The 24,379-nt window shown below is 43.1% G+C and overlaps 1 pseudogene; it reads right to left on the bottom strand.

The window, feature by feature from the left end:
* Positions 1 to 6,610: 6,610 nt before the first annotated feature.
* Positions 6,611 to 6,927, bottom strand: LOC112872021 (large ribosomal subunit protein eL42-like; annotated as a pseudogene).
* Positions 6,928 to 24,379: the final 17,452 nt, after the last annotated feature.

The raw sequence follows: 24,379 nt of genomic DNA, 5'->3' as shown, positions 1-24,379 counted from the left end.
AGAGCCCGACGCGGGGCTCGAACTCACGGACCGCGAGATCGTGACCTGGCTGAAGTCGGACGCTTAACCGACTGCGCCACCCAGGCGCCCCTAAATGGCACTGTTTTTGATTGTAGGTATGCCTGAGGTGGGGAGACGGCGGGTGCAGTGGTCCTCAAAGCTTCAGGATCGCTTGCAACTTGTTAGAAATGCACATCCTTGGGCCCCATCTCAGCTCTACTGGATCGGGGAGTGGGGCCCAGCCGTCTGTTTTCCCAAGCCCTCCAGTGCTACTGATGCATCAGGCAGATATTTGAGAACAGGAGGACTGCTGGAGACCCGCTCCCATGCAGACCAAGGGCAAGGGGAACGGGACCAAAGATGAGGACTTGGCAATTATTCCTCATGATTATATTGTTGATATGGCTCAGGGTTTAAGGAATGTGATTTGTCACTTCGTAGAGGATTGATTGCTACACCTGAATTCTTAGTGTTAGATGGCTATGGCTGCCAGAGCAAACGACCACAGACTGCGGGGGCTTAAACCACAGAAATGTATTGTCTCCCAGTTCCGGAGGCTGGAAGTCCAAGGTCAAGGTGCTGAAAGGTGTCGTTTCCTCTGAGACCTCTCATTTTGGTTTGCAAATGCCTGCCGGCTTGCTACGTACCTCTTCACCTGGTCCCTCTGCGTGTGCACACCCCTGGTGTCTCTCCGTGGGTCCCGATGTCTCTTGATAAGGGCAGTAGACAGACTGGATGAGGGCCCTACCCTAGAAACCTCATTTTAACTTAATCACCTCTTTAAAAACCTTGTCTCCAAATAGTCACATTCTAAAGTGCCAGGGGTTACGGCTTCCACATGTGAATTTTGGGGGCACACAATTCAGCCTGTAACAGCTATGGAATCTGGAATATTACTCCCTTCTAATTTTCTTGTCCCTCTTGAAACTCTCGTAAATAACCGTGGAGCCAAAGACAGTTACATGCTAAATTTAACATGTTGTTTGTATAAAAAGCTTGCTCCATTGTATTCGAACAGTGGAGTGAGGGCCGAGTTAATATTTTTGGCAGTAAGTTGGCTGATTGAAACAAGATCCAGACAAAAGTAACGCAAAAGTAAATGGGTCTTGTTTTAAAGCGAGTTTCCTGAATGAATGTAGAGCGCTTGGCAAATGGGGGCTGGAAAACGATCTTATAATCTGGCGGAAACATGTTCGGTCCTGAGTTGAGGACCGGATAATGCCAGGGCAAATGGGAAAATACGTCTCTGAAATTTCGGTCTTTGGAAATAAACAGCAAGTTAGGCTAGAAAAATGAATCCCTCTGCGATGCTTTTGAGTCAGTTTGGCGTGTTGGTAAGCTGTGGTAATACTCTTAAATAGTCACAATGACCAAGTAGTGTGGAAGAAACTATACGCGTGGAAAACAGAATGGGTGAAACATAGCCCGACAACTCTTCTTAAAACTCGTGTTTCACAAGCTCGTCTGTTTCTCCCGAGAGAAATCTTTGGCGTGTCAGACCACTGCTTTCTCTTTCATTCCGCATTCTCTGTTCATGTGTGTGCCCTCTTCCCTCAGCTCCCTCCTCTTCATATTAACTAGCAGGGGTCACGGGTTTGGTGCCCTCACTGCCACGGTGAGCTTTGCCATACCAGCCGCTTCAGGTAGTCTAAACTTGGGGCAATTTAGCTGCCTTTAAAATCCCATCGAATGAACTTTCTTATCATTTGTTAACTGCCAGGGCAAAGTTCACCGAAAAACATTTCTCGCAGCTAGCCCGTGAAACGGTGGCTGTTGAAATCTTGTGCATACGGGCACGTTAGCCTGTGCTCAAAATATGCTTATGGGGCATATTCTGATATGATTAATGTTGGCATCATTGAGCATACATTAGTGGAATTTGCATATAGATAAATTTGAATAATGTTCAAGGACATTAAATGATTTCAGATTTAATAATGATCATAATAGCTAACCTTAAGTGGAGTACTATATGCCAGACGTTGCTCTAAACATTTTATTTTTGTTTGTTTATTTATTTATTTATTTATTTGTCAATTTTTTATTTAAATTCTAGTTAGTTAACGTACAGTGCGATACGGTTTCAGGAGTAGAATCCAGTGAGTCGTCACTTTCATACAACACCCAGTGCTCATCACAATTGCCCTCCTTAACGCCCATCCCCCATTTAGCCCATCCCCCACCCACCTCCCTCCATCAACCTTCAGTTTGTTCTCTGTATTTAAGAGACTTTTTTTTTTTTTTAAGTTGATTCATTTATTACTTCTGAGAGAGAGAGAGAAAGCACGCACAAGTGGGGGATGGACAGAGACAGAGAGAGAGAGAGAGAGAGAGGGAAATACAGAATCTGAAGCAGGCTTCAGGCTCTGAGCTGTCAGCACAGAGCCCTAGGCAAAGCTCAAACTCACTAATTGCGAGATCATGACCTGAGCTGAAGTTGGACATTTAACTGACTGAGCCACCCAGGCACCCCTGAGAGACTCTTATGGTTTGTTTCCCTCTTTCTTTTTCCCCCTTCCCATATGTTCATCAGTTCTGTTTTTTTTTTTTAATTCTACATACGAGTGAAATCATATGGTATTTGCCTTTCTCTGACTTATTTCATTTAGCATAATACACCCTAGCTCCGATCATGTCATTGCAAGTGGCAAGATTTCGTTGTTTTTGATGGCTGAGTAATATTCCATTATACACACACACACACACACACACACATATATGTATACACAGGTATATCACATATATGTACATATATATACACATACATACATACATATACATATATATACATATATACATATATATGTGATATATATGTGATATATATATCTCACATATATGTATATATGATATATATATATAACATCTTCTTTATCCATTCAACAGTTGATAGACATCTGGGCTCTTTCCACAGTTTGGTTATTGATGATAGGACTGCTATAAACATGGGGGTGCATGTGTCCCTTCAAAACAGTGCATATGTGGGGCGCCTGGGTGGCGCAGTCGGTTGAGCGTCCGACTTCAGCCAGGTCACGATCTCGCGGTCCGTGAGTTCGAGCCCCGCGTCGGGCTCTGGGCTGATGGCTCAGAGCCTGGAGCCTGTTTCCGATTCTGTGTCTCCCTCTCTCTCTGCCCCTCCCCCGTTCGTGCTCTGTCTCTCTCTGTCCCAAAAATAAATAAAACGTTGAAAAAAAAAAATTTAAAAAAAAAAAAACAGTGCATATGTATCCCTTGGATAAATGCCTAGTAGTGCAATTGCTGGATTGTAGGGTAGTTCTATTTTTAACTTTTTGAGGAAGCCCCATTCTGTTCTCCAGAGTGGCTGCACCAGTTTGCATTCCCACCAACAGTGCAAGAGGGTTCCCCTTTATCTGCATCCTGGCCACCACCTGTTGTTTCTTGTGTTGCTAATTCTAGCCATTCTGACAGGTGTGAGGTGCTTTTGATTTGTAGTTCCCCGTTGGTGAGTGATGCGGAGCATTTTTTCATGTGTCTGTTGGCCATCTGGATGTCTTCTTTGGACAAGTGTCTATTCATGTCTTCTGCCCATTTCTCCACTGGATTATTTGTTTCTGGGGTGTTGAGTTTGGCAAGCTATTTATAGATTTTGGATACTAACCCTTTATCAGATATGTCATTTGGCAATATCTTCTCCCATTCCGTCAGTTGCCTTTTAGGTTTGTTGATTGTTTCCTTGGCTGTGCAGAAGCTTTTTATTTCAAGATAAGTATGGATTTGTCTAACTGGAATGTGGGTGATTCATGAGAGAGTATTTATTACTCTAGAAATGACCTTAGGCTAATGTGGGAGAAGGGATAGTCACGGTGCCCCAGCTTCCCCCACCCCGGCCCCAGCCCTACCTACATCTCTCTCGTTTATTTGCTGATACTTGTGAAATCCCACAGTTAGAGATTTATTCCTTTGTTTAAATGCTTCTCTACCGCACAGGGTATTCTCATAAGTCACTTAAACCTAACCATGCTGGCATGCACACGAGCTTTCCGGAGACGAGGTTTTTGGTGAGACACGGAGGGTGGTGGGAAAGCCGGAGAGCATGGGGAGTGGAGCACCTGGAGAAAGACAGCAGTAATCCAGAGGTGGCTTAAGACTCAGTTTCTCCAAAAGATAGTGTAATATCAGGGTCAAATTGGAAATGGTATGGAGTTCTGATTATTTTTCAAATGATGAACCCATCGTGAGATCAAGTCCCATGTTGGGCTCTGTGCTGACAGCGTGGAACCTGCTTGGGATTCTCTCTCTCTCCCTCTCTCTGCCCCTTCCTCTCTCTCTCTCTCATTAAAAAAAAATTATGGGGCGCCTGGGTGGCGCAGTCGGTTAAGCGTCCGACTTCAGCCAGGTCACGATCTCGCGGTCTGGGAGTTCCAGCCCCGCGTCGGGCTCTGGGCTGATGGCTCGGAGCCTGGAGCCTGTTTCCGATTCTGTGTCTCCCTCTCTCTCTGCCCCTCCCCCGTTCATGCTCTGTCTCTCTCTGTCCCAAAAATAAATAAACGTTGAAAAAAAATTAATGTTTACTTATTTTAGAGAGAGAGAGACAGAACGTGAGCAGGGGCGGGATAGAGAGAGAGGGAGACACAGAATCTGAAGCAGGTTCCAGGCTCCCAGCTGTCAGCACAGAGCCCGACACAGGGCTCAAACCCACAAACCGTGAGATCGTGACCTGAGCGAAAGTTGGACGCTCAACTGACTGAGCCACCCAGGCACCCCTCTCTCTCTCTCTCTCTCAATCTCTCTCTCTCTCTCTCTCTCTCTTTCAAATTAAATAAACATTTAAAAAAAATGATGAACCTAAATCTTCAGCTTATTAAATACTTTAAAACCACAAAGATTTACGGTAACATTTTTGAGGGGCCATCAAAGGGCTTCTAAGTTGCAGACAGCAGAATTCAGTCCTGTTTAATGTCAGCAGGAAAGGAGATTATTAAAGGGTATTCAGGAGCACAGAGAATCTCCAGGAGGGCTTGTGAACCAGGCACGGAGGCTCTGTCTGTTGCCGGGAATGGCGACCAAAATCATACAGCGGAAGTGGTCCCGTGGAGACCCTTCTGCTTCTGCTCTGGGCACAGGGACTGCACCGGGAGCTGCCCACACCCCTGAATGTGGGGCTAAGTAATTTCACCAGAGCTGTCAAACTGCCTCTGGAGATTGCGTCTACTTCACCAGAATGGATTCTAGAAAAAGCCTCCTTGGCTCACAAGCTTCCATGGTAAAGTCTAGCAGCTTTGCATCCAAAGGGTGAGTCCAGAGACATGCTCCCCGTGCCATGGACTGGCAAGGGGAGTGTCTGGCACTCGGGTGATAGGTAGGCTCTCTCTGACCAAGACTCATAAAGGGCAGGGGAGTCCAAACCTGGGGGCCAGGGGCTTTGAAGGGAGCAAAGAAACCAAACGGAATGACAAAGGCTCCCACAAGGAGGGGCCTTTGCACATGCCTTTGATGCTGCCTGAGTTACTCAGGACAAAGGGAACCTTAAGTGTGTCAGCAGCAAGGCAGCTAAACATTTGAAAAGGAGAGGCTTCGAGTTCTTCCACATCCACCAGTGAAAGGCCAGTGCGGTTATGTCACGATACGGAAAACAAATCGCTCAGTTTTAGAATAAGGTTGATGCTTTAGCTTTGGACTTAAGATTCCCCCCCTACCCCCCTCCCCCTGTGTCCCCCTTCCCACCCCTCTGTCTTTGTCTTTTTTTTTTAAAGGGCCATTTCTGCCACATTCTCCAAACCTAGTGAGGAGTAATGCAAATAAATCTTTAAAAAAATATATTACGTGGCAAATAGTTCTAAGAATATGTCTTCTTATATTTCTAAAAATGAAGTGGTTCGGGCGATAAATTTTGACTCGATTGCAGCGTGGCTCCGTCAGAAGGGGCGTGTCATGTGACCATGATGACAGGCATTCATTCACGATTTGATGACTTCTCCACCTAGAATCTGGCAGTCCGACAGCCCAGCACCTGCTCAAACCTAGCAGTGAGCAAAGAGCCCCTCAGCAGCAAATGAAAGGATGTGGGTATAAGGAGATGTTTTATCATTCAACATATTTTTTTTTGGTCTCATTGTCCAAGTATGTAAAATTTAGCCTAAAACCTTCAGGTTGGCCATAAAAAAAGACCTGAGGACCTCATCATTCTGTGCACCGCTCGTGGAGTTGCCTGGAGAAACCATTTATTTTCTGCAACTTTGCAGAGGCATAAAAATGAATAGGTTGCAAAGAACATTAACAATTCACTGTTACAGTGTCTCTAAAATTTTCAATGTACCTCCCCACTGTGGGGGAATCTACGATACAGAAATGCAATGAAATGCAATGAAAGCATCAGTATATAAGGATGTATTTACCAAGATGTGTTTATTTCAGTATTGTTTGTAGCGGGGGGGGGGGGGGGGGGGGGGGATAAGCCCTTGAATGTCTATTAGTAGAGTTACAGATGAATAAATTCTGGCACATTCTTACTGTAAGCTATTATGTGTATGCTTGAAAGAGTGATTTAGATTTGTGTGTATTGACCTGGAAGGATGTCCGTGTGTACTGTTTTGTTTTCGAACATAACCTCCAGATTTTTTCATCTTCATAATATAACAAAATCTGAAGCTTAGAACCGGATCGCTTGGCCCTTTCTCTTATCTCCTCCAAGTTCAAGATGCTTGCCTGTCTTCACAGCGGGCGTTCTCTTAGAGCTGCAGTTGGGGCTCAAGACATTCAAGCCTCAACACAGTCTTCTTTGTAGTGTCAGCCTTTTTCCGGGAAATCGGCTTAGTCTGCTCACCATAGCCTCTCTGCTTCCTACCCTAACACCGCTTTCCCTGGGCATACAGAGAATCTTTGCCTTTCTTGTACGGGGTCACTTTGTGGGGTTGGGGCTTGGCACACCTCTTGCAGAGTCCGGCGGGTCTCAGGAACATTCACCATGTTCGCCAGAGCGCTATTGGCTCAGAAAGAAAGAGCTACATGGGTTCTTTAAAAAGCCGCTGCCAAGAGAGTGTCAGAGTATAAACCCATCTTTCTACAAATATCTATGTGTCGTATATTTATATCTGCTGGGTAAGTACTGAAAAGGACGTGAAAGAATAAAAGCCAGATTGTCACTTTTGCTGGGGGGTTAGGGTTTGGGAGATTCTTTAATGTGTTAGAACAAGCATATATTGGGGCGCCTGGGTGGCTCAGTCGGTTAAGTGGCCGACTTCGGCTCAGGTCATGATCTCGCGGTCCGTGAGTTCGAGCCCCGCGTCGGGCTCTGTGCTGACAGCTCGGAGCCTGGAGCCTGCTTCAGATTCTGTCTCTCTCTCTCTCTCTCTCTCTCTCTCTCTCTCTCTCTCTCTCTCTGACCCTCCCTGTTCCTGTCTCTCTCTGTCTCAAAAATGAACGTTAAAAAAAAATTGTAGAAGAAAAAGAACAAGCATATATTAGTTTTGCCATTAAGAGACGATACAAAGAGGGAAATTTCAGAAACTTGGTGAGGATTCAATGCAACAATACTTGTAAAATGCTTATTATAATCCCTGATATCTAGTAAGCATCTGAGAAATGCTGGATATTATTGTTTGCTTTTTTTCTCCAGTTAGATATAGCAGACAGTAGCCTGGCTCTTGCCTTCCTCCACACTATCCTTTATTGCATCTATGTGCTGGATGGCTGGTAGTCTCTGAGTGCAGCATGCACTCTGTCACCCTTAGGCTTTTGCATGTACAAGTCCCAGTCTTAGAAGCTCGAATTCCCATTCCTGCACTGGTTAGCCGCTTTGCAGCTCTCAGGGTCTCAATTAAAAAAAAATTTTTTTTTAATGTTTATTTACTTTTGAGAGAGAGAAAGAGAGAGACAGAGAGCAACAGAGACGGAGTACAAGCGGGGGAGGGCAGAGAGAGGGAGACACAGAATCTGAGGCAGGCTCCAGGCTCCGAGCTGTCCAGGCGAGGCTCGAACTCAATGACCATGAGATCATGACCTGTGCTGAAGTCAGACACTTAACCGACAGAGCCTCTGAGGTGCCCCTCTTAGGTCTCAATTTAAGTGCCTTCGTGACCTGCAAGTGAAGGCGAGACACCTGTCCTTTCTGGGCTGTCTGCCCCGTGCTATAATACCCGGCACCCTCATTGGAATAGTCTGTCTGTGGGACTGTGTCTATCCATCTTTGCATTTTCAAGGCCGTGAAATGGGTCCTCAGTAAACACAGAGTAGCCGAGTGAAGAGGGCTAACTGGTTGTATGACCAAACCGGAAGAGAAAGGCAGATTGAGTTTCTCAAGAAAAGCTTGGGACGCTGGACAGATAGCGTCACTGGGTCTATGTTCTGGGTGCCTGCTTGTGTTCTGTAAGCGTAGTATTTTCATTTCTCAGGTTTTTGCAAATTGGAAAAGGACTAAGGTGCTGCTACTTTTTAAATGATTAATTTGTTCAGATTATCATATAATGTCTCTCCAATTTAGACGTTATTAACTTCCCAGAGCAGTTAATAACTACTCTTTATTAACTCTCTGTATATGCACAAAAACCTCAGATTAACCAGTGTCAGATAAAAGCAATGGAGAAAATACATTGCAGAAGAGAAATTCTGAGAAGCGCTTTGCAGATCGTGGGAGAAGTGCTTTGCAGATCGTGGTTGCGGTTACAATATAAACAAGTTGTACAGCCCTTACTGGCAGAGGAACCATTTATTGGCTCTGTTTAAAATACAATTATCAAAAAAGGCAAAATTAGGACTCTCACAGAGATATAAAATAAATACACATTAAAGATTTTCCTTAACTCGTGGATCAATGAGGGACCACAGATGTTATAACTGATTTAAAAGAGAGTCCAGAGAAGAGATACTGTAGGAATGGCCAACACTGAAATGAATAAGAAAATGAAAGCTAAAATGAAGCCATAGTTATGGTGATAAATGTCGACTCGGTTGCAGAGTGGCTGAGTCAGAAGGGGCATGTCCCGTGCGATGGCTGGTTTCAGCAACATGGCCTCTCCATGTGAGATTATACTTGAATGTACCAGAAGCTCTTTGGAAAATTGATTTTACTCCCTGGGTTGTGTTGTAAAATTTGGGGGCAGGGGGAAGAATGGCTCACAAGGGCCAAAATAGCTACGGGAAAACCCTTATTTCCTCATAAACCAAGAGATAAAATGGGGAGGGGTGGGGGAAGAGCCCTCCCTATTCAACTGAAGGAAATAACAAACACGTGAGACGTGGAGGTAGATTCAAGAGGTGAGAGATTCCAGACATCGGCGACAGTGAAGTAGGTGCCCGGCAGGACTGGGGCAGGAGTAGAGGAGAGTCATTCAGCATCAAGCCACGTATGGGGTTGTGGAGCAAATGGCATCGAGCTGGTGAGCAGCATGATGGAGGAATGATCACATCCGCGGAAGGAAGGCGGAGAGCACTGACGAGTCGCAGAAATTGTAGGAAATGATCTCCATTTGGGGACAAATTTGAGCTCTTACCATTTTGGGTTGGCAAGGTATTGATCAGGTGGATTGAGAAACGAGCTGTTATAATAATACTGAAAAGAGTGTAGCGTTGCCAGATCTGGAGAGAGGGGGAAGGCAAAAAAAACCCAGTGACCAGGATCATTAGTTCAATTTTATGTTCAGACGAACAACATTGTTTTTTGTACAAGTAGGTCCCATGCGGTATTTGGAGCATGCTCCTACTAGAACATTGTTTTCTGTTTATCCGAAATTCACATTTAACTGAACATTCGGTATTTTATCTGGCAATCCTAACTGGTAGGACACTTTTGGAGACTAGCTGTACAAATTGTTAGGTCTTTCGCCACGCCGACTGCCTGATCCATATTCCACGTGTGGCATGCGGCCTGCTGACTGAGTTATCTTATCTACCCTTATCCAAGGTCATGCTCCCTCTCCTTAACACCACCTGATTAGCATGGGCCGTGGATTTGGCCTCTGAAGTATTCTCAAATCCACACCATTGTCTTCATCTCTACTGTCTGAGCTCCAGGTCAGGCTCTCATCCTCCCTGGCCTAGAGGTTTGCAGATTTCCTACATTACTCCTCCAGTTTTCACCTTCTCCAGTTCCTCCTACATGTTGTCAACAAGTTGGCTTTCTGGATCACATTTCCCCCCGCTTACTTCCAGTAGGAGATGATTCAAACCCCTGAGCATGGCCCTCCACAATCTGATCTTGTTCTACTTCTCTGGTCATGACTGCCACACTCTCACTGCCCCACCTTCCTCCTGTCCTAGACCCAACAGTTGTTCACACCCCCGAGTCTTACAGATGCTGTCCGCGGTGCCTTCTTCTCCTCCATCATACTACCAGCTCCTGCTTCAAAAGCCTATTTCAATATTACCTTCCCTCTAAAACCTCCCTGCGATGCCAAGCTTTCCTCTCCCAATCCATTCAACCTTCTGTTCCCTGTGCCTCCATTATACCATTATATTGTGAAAGCACGCGTCAACTTCTATTGTCGGTGATCGTACATTTCTGTCTTGCTCACTAGACTGTGAGCTTCTCAAGGACAAGGATCATGTGTTAATATACAGAACCTAGCATAGTGCGTGATGCAGAGTAGCAGGATAAGAAGTGGGGATCTGCAACTCTTCTATCTATCTCCATTGGTGAAGGAGATTGTTGTGGATCGCTTGAAGATGATGCTGCAGCAACTGGAGGTACCAGGAAGCTAGCTGGTTAGAGATGGAATACATACAGGCGCCTATTTTTCTGGTTCACTGGATTGCACACAAGTGATCGTGCTCCCACACATTTTAGCACGGGCGTATGCATGTTTATCGAGCATTAAGCATATAGGTACAGATGTCTAGTACAGAACGAAGACAGCGGGGAATGACTACTCCTGCCACTGGAAGTTACTCGAGGAGCCTTCATCACAGACTCGAGGATACTTCAAGTCTAGGAAGTTCGGAGTCAGGGAAAGAGCCTGACTCGCTGCCTTTTTATATCCCTTCCGAATGCGTAAAGCACCGGTGAAACTTATCATTGTGACAAGATACACCTGATCACCTTCAGCATCGCCTACGTTTCAACTCTTCCCAAGTACTTCTGAATACACCCAACTTTCACACTTGTGAACAGTTTCCCTTGTAGAGTTCATCGTCTGGCCACGTCCTACGTATGAACCCTCGGCTCAGCCCCCCGCGATATCGGAGAAGTCAAGAAAAGAGAAACCCCTTGCAAGCATTGCAGTCTTAGGGGCTTTTGCTTATTTTATTTCTTCCACAGGGACTGTAACTCCTGAATTTCTCATAGTAGAATTAAAAATTGTGTGTCATGAGGTTACGGGTGAAAGGAAGAGAGATTATGCAGCTTTTTGAAATGTAGTCCCAGGATCCCCCGCACGAGAACCCTTTGGTACGCTTGTGCAAAAAGCAGATTTCCGAGCCCGATCTTCAATTTACCCAAACAGAGTTTTGTTGGAGTGGATCCAGAAAACTGTATTTTAAGTCAGCTCTGTAGCCTATTATTTACTACACAGACTGAGAGCTGCTGGACCAGATGCACACAGCAGAGGAGACTCCACTCACAGGCAGCGGGGTGCTCCCCTGTAGAGGAGACGGGTGACCAAAGATCCCTTTCAAAGCGCTGAGCTCTTTCAGACCATCACGACTGTCACATTCTGGGTCATTGCTGTCACGGCTCTGGAGCTGTCCAAACTATCACCTTCTCGGCGCTGCTCAGAGCTGCCGCTGGCCGGCCGCCGGGTGAATCGTTTGAGCTGGTGAGCTCAGCCAGGTAACTCGGTGTGCCGAGGTAAGGCGAGAGATTTCCAGGAGGACAAGACTCTCGAGTAATACCTGGGCCACTGGCCAAGGAAGCAAAGGGTGTATTTCTGAATAGGCGATAAAGCGCACGATGACGTTCCGGGAGGCTTTTGGACACTTTGCTGGAGACCAACCAAATAAAACTCAAATTTTATACCTGAATACAGTAGTATCCCTTTAGCCATGGTTTTGCTTTCCATGATAGCAGTTACCACAGCCCGCAGTGGGTCTAGAAGCAGATGATCCTCATTCTGATGTGTGGTCAGGAGGTTGATGGTAGCCTAACGCGACGTCACAATGCCTGCACCATCCGCCTCACTTCACCTCATCACTTGGGCATTTTATCAGCTCAATCATCACAAGAAGTACGGTACGACAAATTATTTTGAGACAGAGAGAGACCACATTCACATGGCTTTTATTATAATGTATTTTTTACGATTGTTCTATTAGTGATTTCTCACCCGGCTTAATTTGCAAATTGCACTTTATTCTAATTATGTGTGTATCAGAAGACCATCGAATAGATGGGATTTGGTACCATCCATGGTTTCAGGCATCCATTGTGGGTTTTGGAACATATTCCCCTGCAGATAAGGGGAGGCCTCTGTATTCAGTTTTAAAATCCTCTTTTCGTTGCTACAACATAAAGAAACACTTACCACCCACCCTTGTATTTCAAATTTAGAAATTTGGTACATGATGTAAAGAAATGTGATGTGTGGCACTAAATCAGTGCCTTCTCTTTTGAGCTTTAGGCTAAAAGTTGTATCTATAGCTTTTGTCGTTGTTTATGTGAATCGAAAATAGAAAAAAATGACGACAAGATCATGCTTCTTCGGTCTCTTCCTGCTTTTCCTAAACCTCCCTGCCTCTCCTCGTTCCCCGCTGGCTCCAGCTGCCGGCATGAGCAAGGAACTCTGGTCCCTCCACTCTGTTGTGAGCCATTCTCTTTCTTCCCACTTCCTTCCCGAGGGATAACTTTCATTTACCCTAAAATATTTCTCAGCCACAGCGCTGGAGCTCTCAGCGTTTTACATACTTCTAATCCTAACAGGCTAAAACTTTCCCTTTCCTTTGTGAGTAAACAAACAGCTGAACCCCTGATAGTGGCAAAGTATCCCAAGTCTGGGAGAGGCTTAGCTGTCGTAGGATTTGGGTAGGGCTGCGTAACTATAGCAGCGGCTCCTATGGGTTTGATGCTATTTCTTTTAATACTTTCAACATGGGTGCTGTTATGACCATTTTGACAATATATTCAGGCTTAGAAAGGTTAACTGACCTACCTGAGGCTACATACCTAGAGAGTGGTGAACTCAGGATTTGATTTCCAGGTCTGTATGGTTCCAGCATCTATGTTCTCTATATCAGCCAGGACATTTGGTAGGAATGACTGGCCAGCAGTGTCTGTAAATTTGTAAATAGTAAATTTGTCATAGCTAATCTTCTTTGGTCTTTAGTGGCCTGGGTACAACTGAATCAGGGCAGACTTTAGGTTTAGGTTTAGTGTGTATGGAAGAAACAGAAGCATCCAGGGTGCAAGGAGAACAGTGAGAAATCCAGACAGGGTCTAAGACAAAGGAAGTAGCAGAGGAACTAACAGGCAAGTGCTGTATACGAGCAGAATCAAAGATTTATGGTGTGGCCATGAATAATTTCAGCTGGTTTAGTATAAATCTACCTTAGAGTCATTTGCTAATATCTGTGAAAACTAAAAAACTGATTTGTTTTGCATTGATTTTCAATCTTACCTCCAAGGAACTAATATATATAATTCAGTGGTTTTTCAAAGAACGACAACAAAACTCAGTAGAATTTTTGTCTTTATTCTAATTCTGGCCAGCTCGATGACCTCGGACAAGTCTGCACCTCAGTCCCTTACTCTGAAAGATGCTGGAGATGTTGATGACGCACGGTCTTCCAAACTTTATAGGGCTATTAAGACCTAGGAAACCAGAGCTCCTATATAAATATCTAGTGATATTATTTTGTAGTCATTTGCAGTAGTATTCTCAATCTTTGAATATTTTATTTCTTCTGGAAAAGTTATGTTTAATAAATGCTTTCTGGTAGTCAAGAATTTCATACCATGTGCCCAGCTTTCCCAATGGGTTAGGAGATTCCCATTTCTCTTATTTTTCTGTTAGCTATCTTGACTTCAAATCCTATTTGGTAAGAGCACGGGGGTCCCCAAGACCCACCTCTAGTAACTCAGTAGGAACGCTCACACACACTCACAGGACTCCACATGGGATTATAGCAGAAAGCACAAAGCAAAATCAACACAGGGAAGAGGTGCATGGGGTAAAGTCTACAGGACATCAGGAACAAGCTTCCAACAATCCTCTCCCTGTGGAACCACACAGGCTGTGCGTAATCCCTCCAAAATCAAATGGTAACACCACGTGCCAAGTGTTATCTATCAGGAAAGCTTCCGTAGAGACTCACTGCCCAAGGTTCTCACCAAGGGCTGGTCACCTAGGCTCCCTCTGCCTAACGTGTATCAAGAGCCCAGAGCCGCTATGTTAATTCGTTTCTGCTCGGTAAGCTTCAATTTTTTTTTCCTAGTTACCTGTTTAAACAGCGTGGATCTAAAAATAACTCGGGAAAATTTGGAAGCGTTATTTTCATGTTGATGACAGCATTTCTGAGCTGAGAGTTCTCTTTGAAGCGCTCTGAACTCAGTTAATTTACTCTGCTCCTATAAGAGCTCACAAGTTGTATGATGAAGTGAAATGAAAATAACAAAAATGAAACAAACATCTAAAATGAAGAATCTAGTTAACGTTTAGAGATAATATAGCAAAACATTATTTTGCCAACATTAATATAGCAAAAATATTTTTGTAAGCTTTTTTATATGGAAAGTTTCATTAAAATAGTTAAATCTAGGTCTATCCCTAAAGCCCAACATTTTTGCGTCCAAGAAGGTAATGAAAATAATGCTGACAGCTAATTATTCATTAGATAACGTGTTAAGCAGCTCTGATAAGAGATGCAATAAGAAGGTAGCTTGCAAAACAAAGATGTTGATTGTCTCTCACGTAACAGTTCCAAGCAGATGGATAAGGCTGCTTTGTCAAATCCCACCAGAGACTCAGGATGGCAGCCCTCCATTTGCATCAGGTGGTTCGCCATACACTTTTCCAAGTTCTGGCTCTCAGAGCCTGAAGGAAGGGGTAATGTGTTCAAGTCCAGAGCCTGAAGTTCCCTCTTAAGCAATGAAAATTGCTCCCATAAGTTCTGCTTGTGGCGTATTGGTGAGAGCTTGGTCACATGACCACATCTAGCCGCAAGTAGGCTGAGAAATGTCATTTAGCTACAAGCCTACGAGGAAGGGAAGCATAACTTCTGATGGACTGCCAGCCATATCCCCCATGGCTGGAAGAGCTTTCCATCACAGGTGTAACCTAGGATAGTTGGCACTTTATTTAGAGAATCGTAACTTTCCAAGTCACTGCAGAGCAAATCAAGACATTTTCTAGAATGATATTCAAGCTACCCCTTTAAAGCGGACTATAATAGGAATGCCTGGCTGGCTCAGTCCATAGAGCACGTGACTTTTGATCTCAGGGCTGTGAGTTCAAGCCCACATTGAGGGTAGAGCTTACTTTAAAAAAAAAAAAAAGAGTGCTATAATAATCTGCACCATGAGAAATTTTAATATGGAAAACTCACGCTGGCACTTTACCTAAATGCTTTCAGTGTATTTTATTATTCTTGATAGTTTAACCCCAATTCAAGTTGATACATTACTTCTCTTGAGTTGGCTCTTTTGAGCAATATGTAATATTTCCTGCCCCAAGCCATTCCTTAGGCAAAGAGCTTTAGTCCTGTTGAATACCTTTTAACCTCTATATTATAATTATGATCTCAAGGTTCAATTGTACTTCCTTAATGTAAATCTAGGGAAATTGAAAAATGGCCCACCTCATTTCCAGCTTTACATTTATGCCACATGTGTTATCTTACTTATGGATATAACATAGTATCCAACTCCTTGAGGGTATTACATTTATAATTGACTTGCTTATATTTTCATTCTTGACACACAAATAGTAGTATTTGATTTGTTAAGTTTAAAATCGCATTATAAAACTGTTCACAAGATTCTTTTGTTGCTTTATTATATTATCTCCTGTGATATCTGCAGCTTTATTTTAAAGTTGGTGTGAGTGAAAAGGGGCAGATGCCAGATACCGATGACCAGTAATAAGGGTTCATACGCTTCGTTGGTTGGGAATACATAAAAACCGGGTCACTGAGGGGCACCTGAGTGGCTCAGTCAGTTAAGCGCCTGACTCTTAAAAAAAAAATTTTTTTTCAACGTTTATTTATTTTTGGGACAGAGAGAGACAGAGCATGAACGGGGGAGGGGCAGAGAGAGAGGGAGACACAGAATCGGAAACAGGCTCCAGGCTCCGAGCCATCAGCCCAGAGCCTGACGCGGGGCTCGAACTCACGGACCGCGAGATCGTGACCTGGCTGAAGTCGGACGCTTAACCGACTGCGCCACCCAGGCGCCCCATGACTCTTGATTTCAGCTCAGGTCCCGATCTCGCGGTTCATGAGTTCAAGCCTTGCATCTGTGCGCCATGATAAAAAAAATTCATTTTGAGTTATCTCTTGGTGGTGGAGGCAGCTTTGTACTGAGTTCTGCTCATTCTCTCCCACAGTCCCTGGTACAATCAGGAGCAACCATTTTCTAGATGCCAGATTTGACTTAGGCACGGAGCATGGGGTCAGAGGACAGGATGCAATTAACCAATTCATATGGATCGAACCTATGACCTAGGATTTACATGGGATACCGACCCAATGCTTTGACTTTACAGGGTGCTTTAAATATATATAGTTCTCTTCCCCCAAACTATTGCTAATCTATTATGTATTATCTTTTGTGGTTTCACAAAAGTCTAGAAAGATATGAAGAGACAAGCATGACTACATATGTTTTTCTTTATTTTTTCATTTTCTCCTTCCTCCCTTCCTCCATTGCCCCCTTCCACCCCCGCCTTCCTTTCTTCTTTATTATTCACAGAAAGAGAAACTAAAGAGACAGAGATGTTTAAGTAAAATGTTTAGAATTCAAATCTAATAGCTGCAAACCCAGTGTAATTGCTGCCATATAAGGATATAGATGGAGACTGGGGAAAGCGTGTGTGTGTGTGTGTGTGTGTGTTGGGTGAAGGGAGTAAAGCAGTTCACAAGTGTTTCCACTTCAAACTTTTCCCTGATTATCCAAAGCTTAGTATCTTAGAAGGCACCCTAGGAGCCATTGGGGTCAACTTCCCATCACCACATGGCATGACTCCTTGATGTGGCTTCCTCTTGATCATTTCACAGATGAGATGCTCATATCTCACAAGGCAGCACATCCTAGTTTAGACCGTTTGTGCTATCAGAACATATATAGGGTTGAAATCTGTCTTCCTATGATTTCCATCTCATATGGGAATACATAAACAAGTGTAATCTCTGCCTTGACAATCTCTAGTCTAGACATGAGATAACACCTATTATGACTTCACCAAATTTTCTCCCCTCCAACAATTTCTCCCTTCTATTTCCTGCAGCTTTGCCTGTGTTTATACCGTATTTTACCTCTTATTATGTCCCTCTTTATGTGTACGGACTACTGAGAGCCAGACTCCAGCCCAGAGAACAGCGGGAAGTTACTTTCCCAGAGTCAAAAGCCATGTGTAAGTGGAGATTCAAAGCATCTCCAGGGGCAGATGCTGGTATCGTTATCCTGGCTCTGCCCCGAGATAAGTTACCTACCCTTTGTCTACCTCTGTTTTTCCATCTATAAACTGATGACGCTTAGGAATAAATGGAAATAATACTTTTGAGTTTGGAACGGTGCCTGACACATAAGTCTCTGTGCGAGCTGTCATTACATTCATATTTTTGGCAGGTCATACGACCTTGTTAGTACATTCGGAACTTTCAGTTAACTAAAGACCGTGGCCATTTATGTACAAACCACTAAAAATCAATGTCTCTTCTCTCTTCTATTATGTGTGTGTGCGTACAGTCTGTATGTGTGTGTGTTTGGACCTAAATGAAGGACTCTATCTCTGTTAAAATTAACCTGATTTACTTTGGTATCTTTTCCAGATTATTAAGTGTTTTCAGTCTTGATGGTGTCATCGCATAATAAGTCTTCCTTCCCATCTTTTTGTTGCTGTTGTTGTTCTCTGGGGGTTTGATAGGCATGGCTTTTGTGATTTCAACCTTCTTATTGAAAAAAAGAAGCCAAGTAAGACGAGAACAATTGCATCATCATCCAGCCTACACTTATTTATCTAGTCCATGATAGAATAAGCTATTTGATTTCATGTTTGTCTGAAAACAAGGTGTCCACCTTGTAAGGCTCCTGTGTTGACTTACCACTGGGTATTCTTATATTAACACAAGGAAAGGAGATTGGCTTGGCATGACTTATTTATAAAGCACATTTTTGGTTTGCTCCTTCCTCAATTCTCTCAGTTATTAATAAATCACATTAAATACCTGTGGCATTGGGTATAATACACACAGCTACCACCGTAATTTGGCTCATGGACTTGGCCAGAACACATAATTTCACTAGTTGAGGGCCCAATGGAAGTGCGTATTTCTGGTTTAGCAGACACTAATTATTATTAATCCAACCATGGATTGTGCTTTGCAGTTCTAACCTGTGAAAATAGTCTCTTTTTTGCCTCAGAAGTCTTCCAGTGCTTCACGGAAAATAATTTATCTCTGTTCATAAATAAATGACCCTCAACCAAGAAGAGATAACCAAGTAGAAAAACATGTCCAGGGACTCCTCGGTATTTTTGGGGGGAATGGTCCAGGAAGTAAGCCACAGAACTGGTAAAAGTCAGATTTCCTCTCTCCCCACCCAGCATTTTCTCCCCAGAGCAAGCCCACGTTGTATTGCCCCTCTTGTCTCTCTCAGGACCACCTTACCAGGTGCAATTTCGAGGAGAGCCTTCGTATAGGCTGGTTCACATGAGGCTTCGAACTAACTCACCTGTGACTCTTTCGCTCGTCTGTCACTAATTTGCAGTAATTGTTTTCACATTGTTGATCTCTCAAAACATAAAAAGGTATTTGCTAATAAGAAAGGGGCTGTGATTTCATTAAGGGTGTGTTACATTTCAAGGGGGAATACAATATTTTATGAAAAACAAAAGGAACCTTGTCATATTCTATTAAAGCAATCTTCCAACCTCCACTGAAATTGCCCGAGGACTTCCACGGCTCCTAATTATACACAGTCTACCTTGGATTTTCAAGTAATTTAAATGAATGGGTCTTGTACTGAAGGTCTCACTTTTAAATTACTCAATGTCTCTTATTTAAATGTCTCTTATTTAAAATCAAACTCAGTATTTTGACCTCCTTCCTCAAAGAGTCATCTAAGAGACTAGAAGATTCTGGAAAAAGAAAACCTATTTCTCAGAAAGTTATCCAATTACTCATTATTTTTTTTAGACTTGACTAGTTCCCATTTCTTTACTAAAATGTGCAGGAGAGTTTGCCATAGAAAGAGAGGAATGTATGGATAGGTTGAAGGAAAGGGTTTTATTTCCCTAAACATTTCCCAGCAAGATTGGAAAATGTTTATTGCTGCTACCTTAAAATCTGATCCATAGGGCCGGCCTGTTGCTGTCCGCATAAAAGGGAAGTAAACTGCCAGAGTGTAAATGCAGCTCGAGTTGCCTCCTTTTCTGACGTTACAACTAAACTTATATGTGCTTTTGGGATCTGAATTTAGTTTTGACGAAAATGCGGCTCTCCATTTCAATAAGGGATAAAAGGAGATCACCTTTTCATGTCTCTTTTTCAAACTATTTGTCCTTCAAATGTCTATTTGAATGAACTAAGGTATAGCTGTGAGGGAAAAAAAAAAAAACAAACTCAGTGGGAATTTTTGAGTCTTTGGGTTTGAGGTGGGTTTTGAATGTTTGGAAACTGTTTTCAGGGCTCGGTTGCAGCGGGCTGGGCCGGGCCGGGCCGTTAGCACAGAGCAGGTGTACGGGAGGTAGGGAGTGTTCGTTACTTCCTGGCCATACCTAAAGCTGGCTCAAAAGAAAAAAAAAAAAAAAAAAAAAGAGAGAATGAAAGAAAATCAAGCTCTTGGTCAACTTAAAACATACCCTGTTTCATGTCATACGTCATCGTTATAGGTTCTATTGTGCAAACCTTACACCAACTATGTTCGATTACTGACACGATCATTCTCCTTGAAATGTACAGACTGGGTGAACACAAATTGTTGTGTAAAGTGTTACGTATGGGCAAGGGCCAGTGGTAAATGATAAGAGTATTTTTTTTTTAATTTTTTTTTCAACGTTTATTTATTTTTGGGACAGAGAGAGACAGAGCATGAACGGGGGAGGGGCAGAGAGAGAGGGAGACACAGAATCGGAAACAGGCTCCAGGCTCCGAGCCATCAGCCCAGAGCCCGACGCGGGGCTCAAACTCCCGGACCGCGAGATCGTGACCTGGCTGGAGTCGGACGCTTAACCGACTGCGCCACCCAGGCGCCCCTTTTGTTTTTTTTTTTTTTTTATGTGTGTACCGACTAGTTCTTACAACGACCCTGTACAGTAGGTACCATTACCATCCACACATTTCAGGCAAGGAAACTGAGGTACAGGCAGGCGAGGAAATTAATCAAGTTGCCCTAGCTTCAGACCAATGCCACTTCTTCCATAGTTTGCTTACTCTGTAGCCGGAGCTCAGATTTTTGGAAGCAATTGTGGCCAGTAACTCCTAGGAAAGGCATCAGCACCCCCCTCGAAATTTTATAACAAATAAAATGGTGTCAACAAATTCGAGACTGGAGTCCTGTTCGGCTGTGTTGTGTTGCTGGTGCCATAGCAGTTGCCAATGACCGTGATTAACAGCAATGCTTAGTGGCGGCGAGTGAGAAGTCGTTTTGCCATTGTCTGCGAAGAACTGAGACAAGAGCAAAAACTCCTAGGGTGGAGCTCTGAGAAATGAAAAGGACTTGGGGTTTGGTCACTCTTCGGTTCATTCAACACATATTCATGGAACATTTACCATGTGCCTAGCACCTCCTTCTCAACTGTGGGGACAGCGTAGTGAACCCAACAGATAAAGCTTTGCCTGTCATGGAGGTGACACAGCCTCTTCTGCAAAGTGACTTTTCACTCATGCCGTTTAGATTTTCAGTTGTCCACAATTCTCTGCTTTCGAGGATCTTCCTTCTGTGTATCAGCTACTTGTCTGGAACCTTCTCCCTACACACAAGTTTATTTTCAGAGGCACAGGGAGGGATTAGATATACCTAGTCCAGAAGATCCAGGGAAGGAAAAGCTCCTGCAAGTTATTTAAAATCAGCACAAAGATACACAAGCATGACTTCCATAGTCCTGGGCTCTGGCCCAAGAACGTGCTGATCATGTCCACAACTACAAAACTGCATAAAGACTCACATTAAAACAGTAATAACAGAGAAATGAAAAAAAAAAAAAAAAGGCATGGAGACAGAGCAGAGCAGAAAGGGTTCTTGAATTAAATTACTTTTATCTGGGCTCATTCACTTAAGGATGCCATCAACTCACTATTTCATCAGCTTGGGACCTTAGAAATGTATTTCAAGATTAATTATAAAATGAATTCTTTAAAATGGAAAAATACACGACTTTCCTGCTACTCTTTAACAACAGATACTGGTTAATGAAGTCTTGAAGCAGTTTAGTGGTTTGACTGCCACCTACTGTTCGTTTTTTGACACAACTCTTACATGTAGCTTGGCAGGAGGTAAGAAAAACGCCTTAGGCAAACGATTTTTTTTTTTAAAAAAGTATTTAATGTATGTGCTGTAACATACTTATTTTAAAAATTTAAGAGATTGGAAAAAATGTGATTGATTTTATTTCAAATTACTGTAATTGTCTTAGTAGTTTATGACAGTTACATCGGTTAACAATGCAAATTCTGTGGCATTCTAAAAACGTGCGTGTGTGTGTGTGTGTGTGTGTGTGTGTGTGTGTACATCTATACAGGACATTTCATTTAGTTTGAATAAAGCTTTATACTTGCAATTTATAAAAATATGCCACAAACATGGATTCATCAACCTGAAAATACCATCTTATGAAGCTGGCATCTGATCTTTAAAACAGAAAAGAGATCTCTATCATCATACTTTTATGCCTACATGGCTTGCGCAGACTTCAAAAATATAAGCACTTCTTCTGCCTAAATAAGGAGATCAAGTACCGTGTCTCTCCAGTTATTTCAGAATGACCCAGGCTTTTGAGAGAAATCTGTTCACTTAACACTGCCTTCCTGAGATTCTGTTAACTGCTTAGGGCTCAGAAGGCAGGATGGGTCAGTGCATTTTTCTCTCTCATATCTTAATTACTCATTTTAGAGTAATAACCCATTTTCTGGTTATGACAATGCTGTTTACTGTCTAAATAGAGAAGCTTGGTGGAAACTTTATAAACAGATCATCCTCAGACATGGTCCATGTGAGTCATTTTATTTTTAAAACGGTACCTTTTCAAGCCTTTGTACTAAATGACACACGTAAAGAAAGATTGCAAACTGATTCTGTGTTTTCTTGATATATTATATATACGCATATGCTTTTGTGTTTTCGAGTGTGTTTGTAGATTATCTCACTCACACTGAAATCTAGTTATATTTATTCTGTTTTTCAGAGCGTCAGGGAAAAATCACCCAGCATATTTTGGCCCTATTAACATGGAGTTCCTGCTAAAGCCATGTTGCAGTGTTCAATATAAAATGGTATCAACAAATTCTAACATTCTACAGCTCTGTTCGGCTACCGTTTCTTTTCTCTGGCAGGGAAAGGTGTGGAGTGTGGTAGTTTCATTTGTTAAGATGGGATTTGGCGAAAGACAATATAAACATTCCGTTGTATTTTTGCCATAATAGTATTTTTGTTCTGATGTATGAAATAGCCATCTTAGATTCAAAAATCACTCTGAGCTTTTCCCCCGAAGTGGTTCCACCCAGTAACGAGAACCCTAATCTAAAGCCGAAGAAAAATAGTTTCACCGAAAATATTGGCCAGGAAGCCGAAACAAATACAATTAAGCTGACCTTTTAATAAATGTCTGTTCATTGATTTAAATTCACTTTTTTTTTTTTTTTCTTTTTCGGAGCAATGCTGACGAGTGCTGTTAGCATACGAGCATGTATAATAACTCGGACACAACCATTTTCATTTCTTTTGTGTGTCATTACTGAAAGATTGAAGCAAGCTTCCCCTAAGTGTAGTGATGCAAAAATAATAGTATCCCAGTCTGGCTGCGCGAGAGCCGAGGCAAACAAGGGCTTCAGAGTAAAGTGCCTTCTAGGTAGCTGACATGACGCATCTAGTCAGACGTAAATAATGACAGACGGAAACTATCATGAGGTCTGTGAAGCATCAACATACTGCTATCATTTTCTCTCTAACCTTGCCTTGCTAGCAGCTCTCAGCCTTACAGGCTGAGAGATCATTTAAAAAGCAAATCCTAATGACTCTGCCCACTGTAACAAGAGTCAGCCAGATTGGCATCAGTTTAGCTCCGTTTGGAGACTCCAGATAGCGGCCATTGTTGACTTGTGACACCCTACACTCCAGTTGCTCTCCACAAACCGGCCCCCGCCCTCAACGCTGCCCCTTCCCCATGGCTATTTCCATGCCTTGCAAAAAAGATTCCCCTCTCTGGTAGGAAAACAGTTCATCTCAATTATTTGCTTGGCACTGTGTGCCTAATTTCTCAGGCTGCATCTATTTTTCTGGACCAGCTCGTTTGGTACAAAGTGCTTTGAGCACCCCCTCCCTTTTTTTCATGGGGCACACATTATTTTGTGTGTATTATGTATGCACAGGGTAACAGTGGGTAAATAACATCCCAGCGTCCCTGTAAGCTTAAGACTAACATGGTTATGGTTCAGATAAACACGTCTGTACATGGCTGCCATAATCAATGTGGAATGGCAGAACAATTTTGCAGATGCCGTCCCAGGAAGATAAAAAAAAAAAAAAAAAAAAAAGCTGTCTTGTCCAGATTCAATAGAATCTATTCACCAAGAAATCTGCGATAAAGCAGTCGCACGCTTTATTTGTTAAGACAGCGATGACTTTGCAAGCCGGTGGGAACTGAGGCTGATGTACAATAGGATAATAGCATTATCACTTTGCAAATCAGCATGTGGCTTTGCTTGGGTGCTGGCAGAAGGGCACGGGGTTCTGAGAGCTCTAGCTAGCAACCTGGAAAGGCGAGATCAGACCGCCTGGCTGTGAGTGCAAATGTAGGAGGATAAATTGCCATGAATCTTCTTCTGCTTGGTTAAAAACACATGGCATTATTTGTTCTTTTACTGTCTTAGAAGAGGCCAGGAGATGAATGCATGAACCTGAGTATGTGTGCGAGTGTGTGTGTCGGGGGTGGGGGGGAGGGAGTGCTCGAAGCAGGAAAGAACGGGGACTCTCACAATAGCCCATCTTAATGGAGAGCTATTGATCTCATTTCCTAACACTTTAATCTCCAACTAAACGTCTTACTTACCTCGTGTAAAAGAGATGCCAAGTCGAAATAAATAATAAACACACAATATTTTAAGGACTTTTGAATTTTGCATG

Source organism: Puma concolor, chromosome C1 (genome assembly GCF_028749965.1).
Source record: "Puma concolor isolate L17-30 chromosome C1, mPumCon1.1.hap2, whole genome shotgun sequence".
Taxonomy (NCBI): Eukaryota; Metazoa; Chordata; class Mammalia; order Carnivora; family Felidae; genus Puma; species Puma concolor.
The sequence above is the reverse complement of the archived record's forward strand: the minus strand, read 5'-3'. Positions and strand labels throughout refer to the sequence as shown.